Source organism: Lucilia cuprina, chromosome 5, assembly GCF_022045245.1.
Source record: "Lucilia cuprina isolate Lc7/37 chromosome 5, ASM2204524v1, whole genome shotgun sequence".
Lineage (NCBI taxonomy): Eukaryota > Metazoa > Arthropoda > Insecta > Diptera > Calliphoridae > Lucilia > Lucilia cuprina.
The window spans coordinates 23,998,814-24,011,209 of record NC_060953.1 but is presented as its reverse complement, the minus strand read 5'-3'; positions in this window follow the sequence as shown (position 1 = coordinate 24,011,209).

Below are 12,396 nucleotides of genomic sequence, written 5' to 3'. Positions count from 1 at the left end.
ATTACATTCTAAGACGATTTCCGTCCATGTCCGTCCGTCTGTCTGTCTGTTGAAAACACGAGAGGATCCAAATAGAAGTAGCTAACTAGCTGAAATTTAAACAGATACTTATAGTTGATGCAGGTTGTTTGGTATTGAAAATGAGCAATATCGGTCCACGATTTCGCCTAGCCCCCATAGAAAATGACTTTATCGCCCATAACTGGTTAACAGAAGCATCAATAGCAGTGAAATTCGGCACAAACATGTTTTATTGGAATATAAATCTCTTCGTAGAATTTTATAAGGATCGGTCCATAATTGACCCTATCCCACCTATTAGGTCTCCTTCAGAAAATAACTTTATCGCCCATAACTGGTTAAGTTGTCACAAATATGTTTTATAAGGACATAAATCTCCTCGTGGAATTTTATAATTGACCCTACCCCACCTTTATGGTCCTCTTTAGAAAATGACTTTATCGCTCATAACCGGCTTAGGTTATGTTAGGTTATGCAGACTGCTTACTGACAAGAGTAAGTCTTTACTTGGGTCCTTTAAGTTCCCTTTGTAACGTCTGTAAAGAGAAGAAGATTAGGGAGAAAATATTTGGAAGGAAAAATAGTGATATGGACTGTAGTAAAGATACATATAATAAAAATAGAGATAATAATAGCTCATAAAGATAAGGCCAAGACTATGTTTCAAGAAACAAAAGATCATAGTGTGTAATTAGTTACACACCTACTTTGACAATTTGAAGAATGCTAGTATACACCCAGGTTGCACATCTGATAGATCAGATAGATCAGAGAAGTGAGACGAGCCCAGCGCCTGATGCCGGAACGATTGCAGGGCCGGACAGTTACACAGAAGATGGGTAATTGATTCCTCCTCCTCATTATGACAGCTCCTACAAAAGTCATTATATGGAATACCGATACGTCTAGCATGCTTTCCGAACTTTGAATGACCAGTAAGAACCGATAACAGAGCGCTAAGATACATTCTGTTTAGCCCTATAATGTAGGATGTTTTATGAGAACCCATACGAGGCCACAGTAGCCTAGCGATCGAGCAGGTATGCCCCTGAGACCACCGTTCCTGAGCTAATCTAAAGCAATAATCAAGTATTTGTTTCTTGATGACCGTTAAGGGGACACCACAGAACTGGTCTATATCCAGTATGGACATCCTCGTACCGGCTTTTGCCAAAATGTCAGCAGTAGTATTGCCCGTTATATCCCCGTGTCCTTTGACGCAAACGAGGGTAATTCTTGAATGTCTCGCCATCTTTTGATGTAGAATCAGGGATTTTATTGCGGCTTGACTGTCAGTATAGATTCTGGTATACCTATTGAATATCCGATAGTACCTAAGCCAATTAGATGCCTTCTTTATAGCTGAGATTTCAGCCTGTAAAATAGTACATTCGTTTCTGAGTCGGAAAGAGATTTTCGTCCCGAATTCTTCAATGAATATACCCCCGCCAACACCTTTAATTGTTTTAGAGCCAACAATTCATTATAATTACAGATTAAACTATACCGGAAGTTCCTTGAAATGCACGGTTCCGGAATTTGGTAGTCAGTAGCATGATGTAGGTTTGGAAGAAGATCTACAATCTTTGCTGATATTTGGAACCAAAGTTCCATCTATTTGTAATACTTAATCTGGCTGCAGTATTCATTGCCAATTGTTTAGCAAGAATGTCCACAGTCAGCCAGTTTAGCATGGCAAACAACGCTTTACTTGGCGTAGTCCTAAGTACACCTGTTATAAGAAGAGCAGATTGTCTCATAACTTTTGTGAGAATGTTTCTGTTAGATGTTTTGTCCAGTGCATACCACCAGACAATTACATTCATCAAATTATCTTGAAAATTGCGGCCTGTACCTTGCGCACAAGGTTTACATGGACAGCCAGCCAGCCGGACAGACGGACGGACGGACATGTCTTAATCGACTCAAAAAATGATCTGAATCGATCGGTATACTTTAAGGTGGGTATTGGACCAATATTTTTGTATGTTACAAACATCAGCACAAACGTATAATACCCTCCCCACTATAGTGGTGTAGGGTATAAATATAGGGAATTGGACTAGCTACAACGTCCAATACAACAACCTTTGTTAGAAGACCAAAATTCGGCCCCAAAATCAAAAAACAATTTTGAGTGAAATGTTAAAAAAATACTTTTTTTATAAACTTTATTCTACAAAAAACTTTAGAGCAAACATATTACACACCAATATACATATTACACACCAATATAACGTCCAATACAACAACCTTTGTTAGAAGTCCAAAATTCGGCCCCAAACTCAAAATACAATTGTGAGAGAAATGTTAAATATGTAGTGTTAATAAGCAAGAGGACGCAGATGAATTTAAATATTTCAATTGATACTACCAAAGAAAATTAATAAAGTAGCATCACTTGAACAGCTGACTATTTTTTTAACTAGATAAATGAAATTAGTTGTCAAAGTTTGTTTTGAAAATTGTTAACATTGTTTATATCGTCATTTTTAAATTGTGTTTTGCTATTTGTTAAAATTTGTGAAAAGTTTAAAAAGTGAATTAAAAGTAGTTTAAAAGTGTTATAAATTGTATAATGTATAAAAATATAATTAAATCCTTAATATTTTCATCTTAAAAGTAATATTTATTATTTATATTTTGTTCACATTGTTGTTAAAAGAAATTTTTGTTAAATTTTATATTAACACAATCTTGGATTATTCCAAGAACAAAATAAATGTGTTTGTTGTAGATGTTGTTGTATAACAAGAGATGTCGCTAGTTTATTAATTTACTTTGGATACTACAATAGAATGCGCTCTTCATACAACAATCTATTTTACTTGTTCCAACTCAATGTAATGCTTAAATAGCGGGAAACTGAAATAAACTATTTGGATCTATTTGGATCAAAATATATATTAAAAATTTTATTTTGATAAAATTACTTAAGATTTTGTGATTTTGATAATTGCTTCGTCCATATGATTAATAAATTTAATTTAAGACACAATTAAGTGCTTGACACGAATGTTGGAGTGCTTTACGTGAGCACCTGTCTTGACGGTGGTCTTTTTCATCCTCTGGGTATACTTGACAACGGTCTACCATCGCCCCTGAATCCTTCAATAAAGAACTCAGGTTACAATTTTTGTACATAAATATATACCGTGCACTTTGCTAAAGTATCTGATCTCTTGTCATATTAGCCCCGTTGCGGAATGACAGGATGCATAGGCTCAAGTCCAATGCACTAACCGACAAGGAAAAAGTTCTAACATCAGGTGAAATCGCTCTTCCAGTTATACCCTTATGATGCCATAAAAGTTTGCATTACTTAAAATGCAATCCGCATCAACTAATGACCCTTTTTAGTGCGTTCCATAACATCTTTAAGCCCGAGCAACTACACTATTGAGATGGCTCTTTTGTTTTGGCAACAGCAGCTAGAGACATATTTGGTAGTCCGAAATACACATATTTATGAATCGATAATGTGACAAAGGAAATAGGAATTCACAAAGTCTATAAATTGCAATAATAATCCCGACAAATAGTCGCGTATCATGTATCAATGTATCCTGTTGAGATGGTAAAAGCACTGAAAAACTTCCCCGAAGCAAAAAAGGCGGTCTGTCAGTATTCGCTCTATTGATTGCTTCTCCTATCACTTAATGTGCATGTCCTGAAACCCATCCAGCGTTTGTTTCCATATTGGGCGGCTTGATGGTCCGTTTGATGCCAGAGGGACGGCAGTTTTTGTATCCTGGCAGTAGGCGAACAATACGCAAAACCAACACCCCCAAATGATGTCAAAGAAAGAAGAATGCACCTCCTATACGGTTCGGGGCTTAACAATCTCAAGAGACCCTATTCCCACGGTTGCGAAACCAAGCTGTGGTGAATTAAATGTGACCGGCATCCGAGTTAATCAGGTGGTTGCACCAGGCTTGTCTAATTTGCAAGCGTCTGGAGCAACAAAACCCACATGCAGTCGGCTGCTTGTAAGCCTATACCACCAAAAACAACAAAACCAGCAAGCAGTCGGCCAAAGCTGGCTGCTTGTATCGCCACTGCGTGAGTGTGGAAGCAAAGTGTACTATGGTTTTGATAGTATCACTCTCCGTATCTACCGCAGTGACGATAAACGCAACGCCGCCGCCTCTATAATTAAACTAGATGGTCCGCCTGAAAAGAATGAACAAAACTCTTACGGTCCCGTTATCTCAGAAGATGGGGAGAACTCTCAGTCGACCACAGGACAATTGGGAGAACTCCTCAATGTTCTGAAAGTGGCGGTGGACGACGATATACTTTCGGATACTGATCCGGAGGATGTCGACGTAACCGTCTGATCATTGCTATATTGAATTGGAAATAATTGTTCAGGCAAAGATTGTGAAACCATTTCTCAATAAGAGAAGGACAAAATGGGAGGTCCATAAGTCGACCTTGACTAATATTCTCCCTTCTGTAGTGAATATCGAGAACATAAGGGACATTGAAGTAGCCGTAAATTGGATTTCAAGCTCTATTAGTGTTGCCACAAACCGAACCGTCAAATAATAATTGTTAGGGTAAACCCCCTTGGTCGACCCTGAAATTGTGAAAACCCGCGGGTTATGGCGTAGATTGTTTAACGAGGCAAAGAGAACTGGTATATGGTATATTTATAAGTCAAATGTTAATGAATTTAAGAATCAGGTACGTCGTGCGAAACGCAGGCCGTGGAGAAAATTCTTCATATACAAGTCGTCCAAATCCCCTTCTCTACCTATTTATTTAAATCAACTATTAGTTTTTTATACAGCTGAGCACAAGACAATTATAATATAAATATAAAATACAATATATAATATAACATAAGAAATTATTATTGGAAACAGTTATAAACATATACATTTGAGTTAAGATAAAAATTAGTTTGACTTTTATTTAATTCGTGGGTGTAGAAAAATTAATGAGATCGTATAGGCGGTTGACTTCTAAGCATATTCATCGGAGAGGATCAAAATTTATAAAATTTGACCTATTGAATTCCATATATAGTGGAACATTAGAAGACCTAAGTGGTCTATTTGGAACATTAATGCGGATATTGGAAAGAAGGAATTGAGAGTTAAATTTTCCATGTAATAAGTTAATTAAAAATGTGACATTAGAAACCATTCTTCTACATTTTAATGTTGGAAGCTTAATAAGCGCAAGCCGATTACGATATGGAGGTAGGTTTGTGTCAGTATTCCACCTGAGATTTCGGAGGCAAAAAATGAGAAATTGTTTTCGCACAGATTCAAGTTTTCTAATTTATACGTTGTACTAAGGATGTCAAATTGCAGATGCGTAATCAAGAATAGGTTTGTAGACCTTCTCCCAAATCTACAACTTGTCTCTGGCTACTGCATTCCGCAACCGTGTATCATGAGAAACTTCCGGTTAAGCATAATCCCTGATAATGGTGAACCTTCACTTGTAGATGATGACGAATTCAATTCAATCAATTCGCCAATTTGGAGACAATATGATAGGTAAATTTTTTAAGATGCGACTGTCGAAATTACAGTAAGTACATGTAAGGAATATTATTAAGCAAAATATAATGTAAATTAGAGTAAGTTAGAATATATAGAATGTATAAAAAGATCCCTTTGTCCACAAATAACCCAGATTAAGACTCAAATTGGCAATTATGTTGCCTTGATTTTTATTAAAAAATCTCCTTTTACCCATATCAAGGTAAGATCGGCAAAAGCGATAGCGTAACGAACGGCAAACACTGCCAGTTATAAAATCAAATACTTATACTGATTTTTTCATCCTTTATTTAAATGAAATAATATGAACTACAGGAATAAAAGAACATGGGAAGATCTCAAAGCAAAGAGGTAACAGTAGAAGAAAATATCATTATTAGTAAAAGTCAGATAGACAATAAAGAAGAAATTGACAATAAAAATTTATAATAATAGTAGTTGCAATTATTGTGTTAATCATATACAAAATTTACAAATATTTCAAAGATTATGTCCGGAAAAGGGTGGCTGGTAATGCCATAACAGAGGTATAAAATTTAATGTTATATAAAAAAAAATAATAAAAATAAAATGTTTATATGTAATAGTATGCAATAATAGAAATATGATAAAAAGTATATATGGAGGATTTTGTAAAAAATTAAAAGATATTTGTGCAAATTTAGACAAAAGTCACAATAGAAAATATAGAAAAAAAAGCATAACTGAAAAATTGGATATTATAGAAGATATTAAAGAAGGTTTTCAGACACCAATGGAAATAGAGAGTGAAACTGAAACAATAATAGAATTTTTAAACAAGGCCCAAGAAGATAAGGATTTCATCATGGCGGCATTTAGTTTAGAAACAACTTCCAAAACTCTCCCATTATTCTAAGGAAATTTCAACGAACTGTAATGTTTTATTGTGACAGACGACCTCATATATAAAAACTTATCAGAAGTAGCTAAGAAGGATTTCCTTCAGTACGTTTTTCATGCTGAACTAACTTCAAATGCTGAGACTTTTGACGCATTGAAGAATGCTTTACAGCAAAGATACAGAAATAACAGGACAATTCCACAACTACAGAATAGGTTAAACAATTTGTACCAAAGAATTTTAACGGTAAGTAACTACAGGAATAAATTGACTGATATAATTGATAACCTTAATAAATTAGGAATTGAAAAGTTAGAATATGATGCCACAGAACCGGAGAAAAATATCATAATTACCCTGAATAATAAACTAGCCCTTGAATCATTTAAAAGACAATTTAAAAACATCAATTTTTGCTGCACGTCCCAAAAATCTTCAAGAAGCAACAGAACTTGCCCTTGAATTAAAAAATGATCAAAAATCAAACTCCAGCTCTATTATACATTTTGAAAGAGGTTATAGACAAACCAATAACTTTAGACCGAATAGAAAAAATTTAATAATAACAGTTATAGGTCTAATAATAATAATAATTATAGACCAACTAACAACAATTATAAACAGAATAACAACAATTATAGACCAAATAACAACAATTTCAGACAAAACAATAATTTCTGGACAAGTAACAATAACAACAGATTTAGGCCAAATAATAACAGTAACACAAATATTAGGAAAAGCAATTCAAACAACAGAAATAACAGTAATATAAATAGGAATAATAATAACAGTAATGACAGAGACAGAAGATATATACGAACAATAAACGACACGGGAAAATGGAAGGATCGGAATACGAGAATATTCCGGAAAGCCAAAATTAAGGATTTTTAAATTAACTGAAATTAATTCAAACTGCACTTCTGTCACATACAAAAATAAAACATTAACATTTTTGTCGACACAGATGCCGACATATCACTATGCCATATGAACAAATATTTCGAAAATGAAGAATATTATCCAGAAGAAAGATGTAAACTAACATGTATCACAAATCAGGAAATAAATTCAATAGGAACTATTGACCTTAATCTAAATTTAACAAACATAAAATGTAAACATACATTTCAACTAGTAGATACACATTTTCCAATTGATACAGATGGTATTATTGGTCGAGACTTTTAATAGAAATATTTTTATAAGATTGATTATGAAACATTTACATTAACTTTGTTTGTAAACAATACAACAATAATTTTGCCTATGCAAACAAAAACATATAGTGAATTAAGAATAACAATACCACAAAGAACAAAAGTTACACAACCAGTAAAATTAAATATAAATGAGAATAGCGTCATATTTAATAATGAGTTAGAAGACGGAATTTTCTTAAGTAATTCGTTAGCAAAATTTTAAATACAACGAACTATACTGTATCTTTAAAAGGCATTCAACTCCAGACACACTTAAAAATTATGAAGTATTAAATTACAATAACATAAACAATGACGAACATTTTAACAAAATACTAAATACACTTAACATAAACAATAGTGAGAAAATTTCAAAATGTATTTCATTTAGATGATGAAAATTGAACAGTAAATAATTTTTATAAACAGAATATCACAACTTTTGATAATACACCAGTGTATATAAAAAATTACCCAGCAGTTCGACGGGACAGTCCCGAACTGACCACTTAACCTACCACTTGTGGTGGCCCCTAGCCACCTGACTACCCAGGTGACCGACCATTTTAACATGGGCTTGTCCTACGAGAAAGTCAATCGTCAGTCTACACCCAAAAAAGAGACAGTAAAGAGACGATTGCCTCAGCTGTCGCTTACAAAGGGGACACTAAAGTGACGACTGTCTTCATTCTCGATTACAAAGGCTACTTTCGTGACGAATTACGATCATCTAGGTGGGTAACTATTAGTGGAAATTACTGTCTTTTTGTATGCATTGACTCTTTGTCGAACTGCTGGGTATAGACTTCCACATTCACATACACAAATAACAAATGAACAAGTACAGAAGATGCTTAACGTGGATATAATATATAATATACCCAAAAATACAGACGAAGTCAGGAGATTTGTTGCATTTTGTAACTGTTATAGAAAATTCATACCAAAATTTGCAGATATGTATTGCAAAACAATGAAATTCTTTATTAATGAAAGCAGTTAAATTCGATTGGACCAATGAATGTCAAAGTGCTCTTGACACATTAGAAGAAAAATTAACTAATCCATCAATATTACAATACCCAGATTTTAACAGACCTTTCATACTTACCACAGATGCTTCAAATTACGCATTAGGAGCAGTTTTATCACAAGAAGACTTTGGACAAGACGTACCAATTTCATACGCTGGTAAATCTTTACAAAAACACTACATCAATAAACCTATAATAGAACAAGTAAGAGTGTTATATTCGGCTATGCCTAATCTTATTAAATCACTGCCATATAAATAATATCAAAGTTTATTAATATGGCAGTGATTTGATTGTGGGCAATGGTTCAATTAAGGCCCGATCAAAAAAAAAAAAAAATTGGTTAAGAGATTTTGGCTCTCAAGGAGCTTATTGTAGCTTCCCTACTATAAACCTACAATAGACTGACAATTTAAATTGTTAAAACGTTTTTAAATAAAATAATAAAAAAGATGAACACAATTAGTTTAATTAGCAGATTCGATAAGTATTCTAAAAATTTGAATTAAAAGTAATTATTAAACCAAGTGGTTATAGATACCATGGCCTAAATGAATGTATCCAGACGTCCCAGAACGTTAAAGGAAAGAGTGGATCCTTTCCAAATACCGGACGATCATTTTAAGTCAAGATATCGTTTTAATAAGAACACTGTAAGAAAACTTATAGATATGGTGAAACCAGAAATTCATCTCAATCAAAGAGGCCGAGGAACACCTGCTGAATTACAGGTTTTGGTGGCATTACGTTGTTGGGGGAGAAGTGAGGTAAGTGAATGTAATAATTAGAATGTTTTGCTTATTCTGATGAAAAAGCTTTAGATCCAAGATGATGCAGCTGATCTTCATGGCTTAACACAACCGACAGTATCCAGAGCATTTGCCCGATTCAGAAAGAAAAAAATTAAAATGCCGCAAAATCTAATGGAGGAACAAATTGTAATGAGGAATTTTAAATCAATTAAAAACTTCCCTGGGGTTATCGGCGCCATAGATGGCACCCATATAAAAATTAAAAAAACTGGAGGAGTACTATATACATAGAAAGGGTTACTATTTCCTTAACATCCAGGTAATATTTTCTAATCAAATCAGCATTATATATATTCATATCGACATTTAATCAAAACCCAGATAAATAATAAAATACATATTTGACCTATATAAAGCCTTATTTAGAAATTTTAGTTTTTTATCAATAATATGGCTTAAATATTTTGGAATTATGGTAATATTCAACATAAAAGTTTCTTTACAAAAAATAAAAATTTTATAAAAAGTAAAAATTTTAAAAATATACTCATGGTGTAGGGTATTATATGGTCGCCCATGCCCGACTATACTTTCCTATTTGTTTTAAGCCAATAATGAGCGTTAAAGTAATTTTATGGAGGCGACCTTATATGGGGGGTAGGGACAGTTATGGACCGATCCACATAAAATTTGGTGGAAAGAATTTGGCTTTTATGATAGTTATTAATGTCAAATTTCTTCGCTATACTCGTATTTTTACGCCAATAATGATTGCTGAAGTCAATTTCGGAAGGGAACCTTATATGGGGGATAGAGTCAATTATGGACCAATCGACATAAAATTTGGTAGAGAGGTTTTGGCTAATATAAAACTTATTTCTGTTTAATTTCACCGCTATAGTCGTGTTTTTAAGCAAGTAATGAGCGTTAAAGAAATTGTATGGAGGGGACCTTATATGAGGGATAAGGTCAGTTATAGACTGATCCACCTAAAATTTGGTGGAGGGATATTGGTTCGCATGAAACTTATGTGTGTCGCTATATTCGCATTTTTAAGCCAGTAATCAGCTTTTTAGTCATTTCCTAAAGGAGACCTTATATGGGGGGTAAGACCAATTATGATCCTATGTTCGCCATAATTCAGAACTTTATTTCAGCCGTCCAAAAACTGACCTATGCTAACTTCTGTGGTATTTGTTTCAAAAACAACGAATTTGTGAATGTTTGAAGCTCTTTATACAATATTCCGGAGGGTACATTTGTATTGGGCATTGGCATTTTCAATACCAAACATTTCTGATCAATTAAATATATTTTTGAAAATTTCATCTCAATATCTATTTTTTTGTGGACGCTATCGTGCCAACAACAGACAGGAGGACAGACACAGCTAGATCGTCTTAGAAACTTACGATGTCGAAGAATATATATACTTTACATACGGAATGACAAAATCAATATACCCTTATCTTTTTTGATGGTAAGTATAAAAAGTACTTTTAGCAATCAATTGCGGCATAAATTTCTTAAAACCTTATTTAGAGTTGTGTTCAAAATAATAGAAGTGAAAATTTGAAAAATTTTGAATATAATTTTTTTAAGGAAAGATTTACATTTTTAATTAAATATTTTTATAATTTATTTATTTAACTTGTTCTCTAATTTTTTAACAGTTATTTTGAATGTTGAAGAAATTTATATAAAACAAGTTAGAGTGCTATATTCGGCTGTGCCGAATCTTAAATACCCTCCACCAGCTACTTTTATGTTATTACTTTTCTAATTGATCAAATATTTGTAGAAATAAGTTTTCTCATGTCTTTAATAGAAAAAATCCCAAAAGTTAAATCTAGTAATATGCATGTGAAAGATTTAGAGATTTTCAAAATACAAATACATATATAATTTTGTTCAACACAAATTGATAATGCTCTAGTATAGGAGAAATAGCAGTATAGAAACCTAATATTTTTGCCAAATTATGTATCAATAGCTTAATTTGGTAATAAAACAACGTTGTATGGGAGCTATGACCAATTATGTACATAAAGACAAAATTTCAGAATTCTACTTGGTAATAAATATTGTAAATCTAAGTATTTTTCTGGACCTAGTATGAGAGCTATGACGAAATATGGACCGGTCATAAAACAATTTTATAGTGAATTTATGTACATAAGAGCAATGTTTTTGCTAAATGTATGGATATCAATATTTGGTTATGAGTTATGTGCGTTTTTTCTGATTTTCGGAAGGGAATTTTGTATGTGTGTTTTTCTTTGGGAGCTATGATCAATTATGGACCGATCAGAAAAACATTTCATAATATTATTTCTCTGTATATGAGCAACACTTGTGCCAAACTTTATATGGATGAGTTTAGTAATGAGTTTTAGTTATTTTCGGGAGGGGATCTTGTATGGGAGCTATGACTAGTTATAGACCGATGGAAAAAAATGTCCTAGTAATATTTAATAAATTTTTAACAATTTTATAGTGAATTTATGTACATAAGAGCAATGTTTTTGCTAAATGTATGGATATCAATATTTGGTTATGAGTTATGTGCGTTTTTTCTGATTTTCGGAAGGGAATTTTGTATGTGTGTTTTTCTTTGGGAGCTATGATCAATTATGGACCGATCAGAAAAACATTTCATAATATTATTTCTCTGTATATGAGCAACACTTGTTCCAAACTTTATATGGATGAGTTTAGTAATGAGTTTTAGTTATTTTCGGAAGGGGATCTTGTATGGGAGCTATGACTAGTTATAGACCGATGGAAAAAAATGTCCTAGTAATATTTTTGTGTATATGATCATTACTTGTACCAAATTTTATATGGATATGTTAATTAAGTAATGAGTCATACGTGTTTGAGTGTTTTTGGAACGGGAACTTTTATGGGAGCTATGACCAATTATGGACCGATCGGAAAAAGATTTCGTGGTAATATTTCTTTATGTGAGAATAATGCTTGCAAAAAAATTTTATATGGATA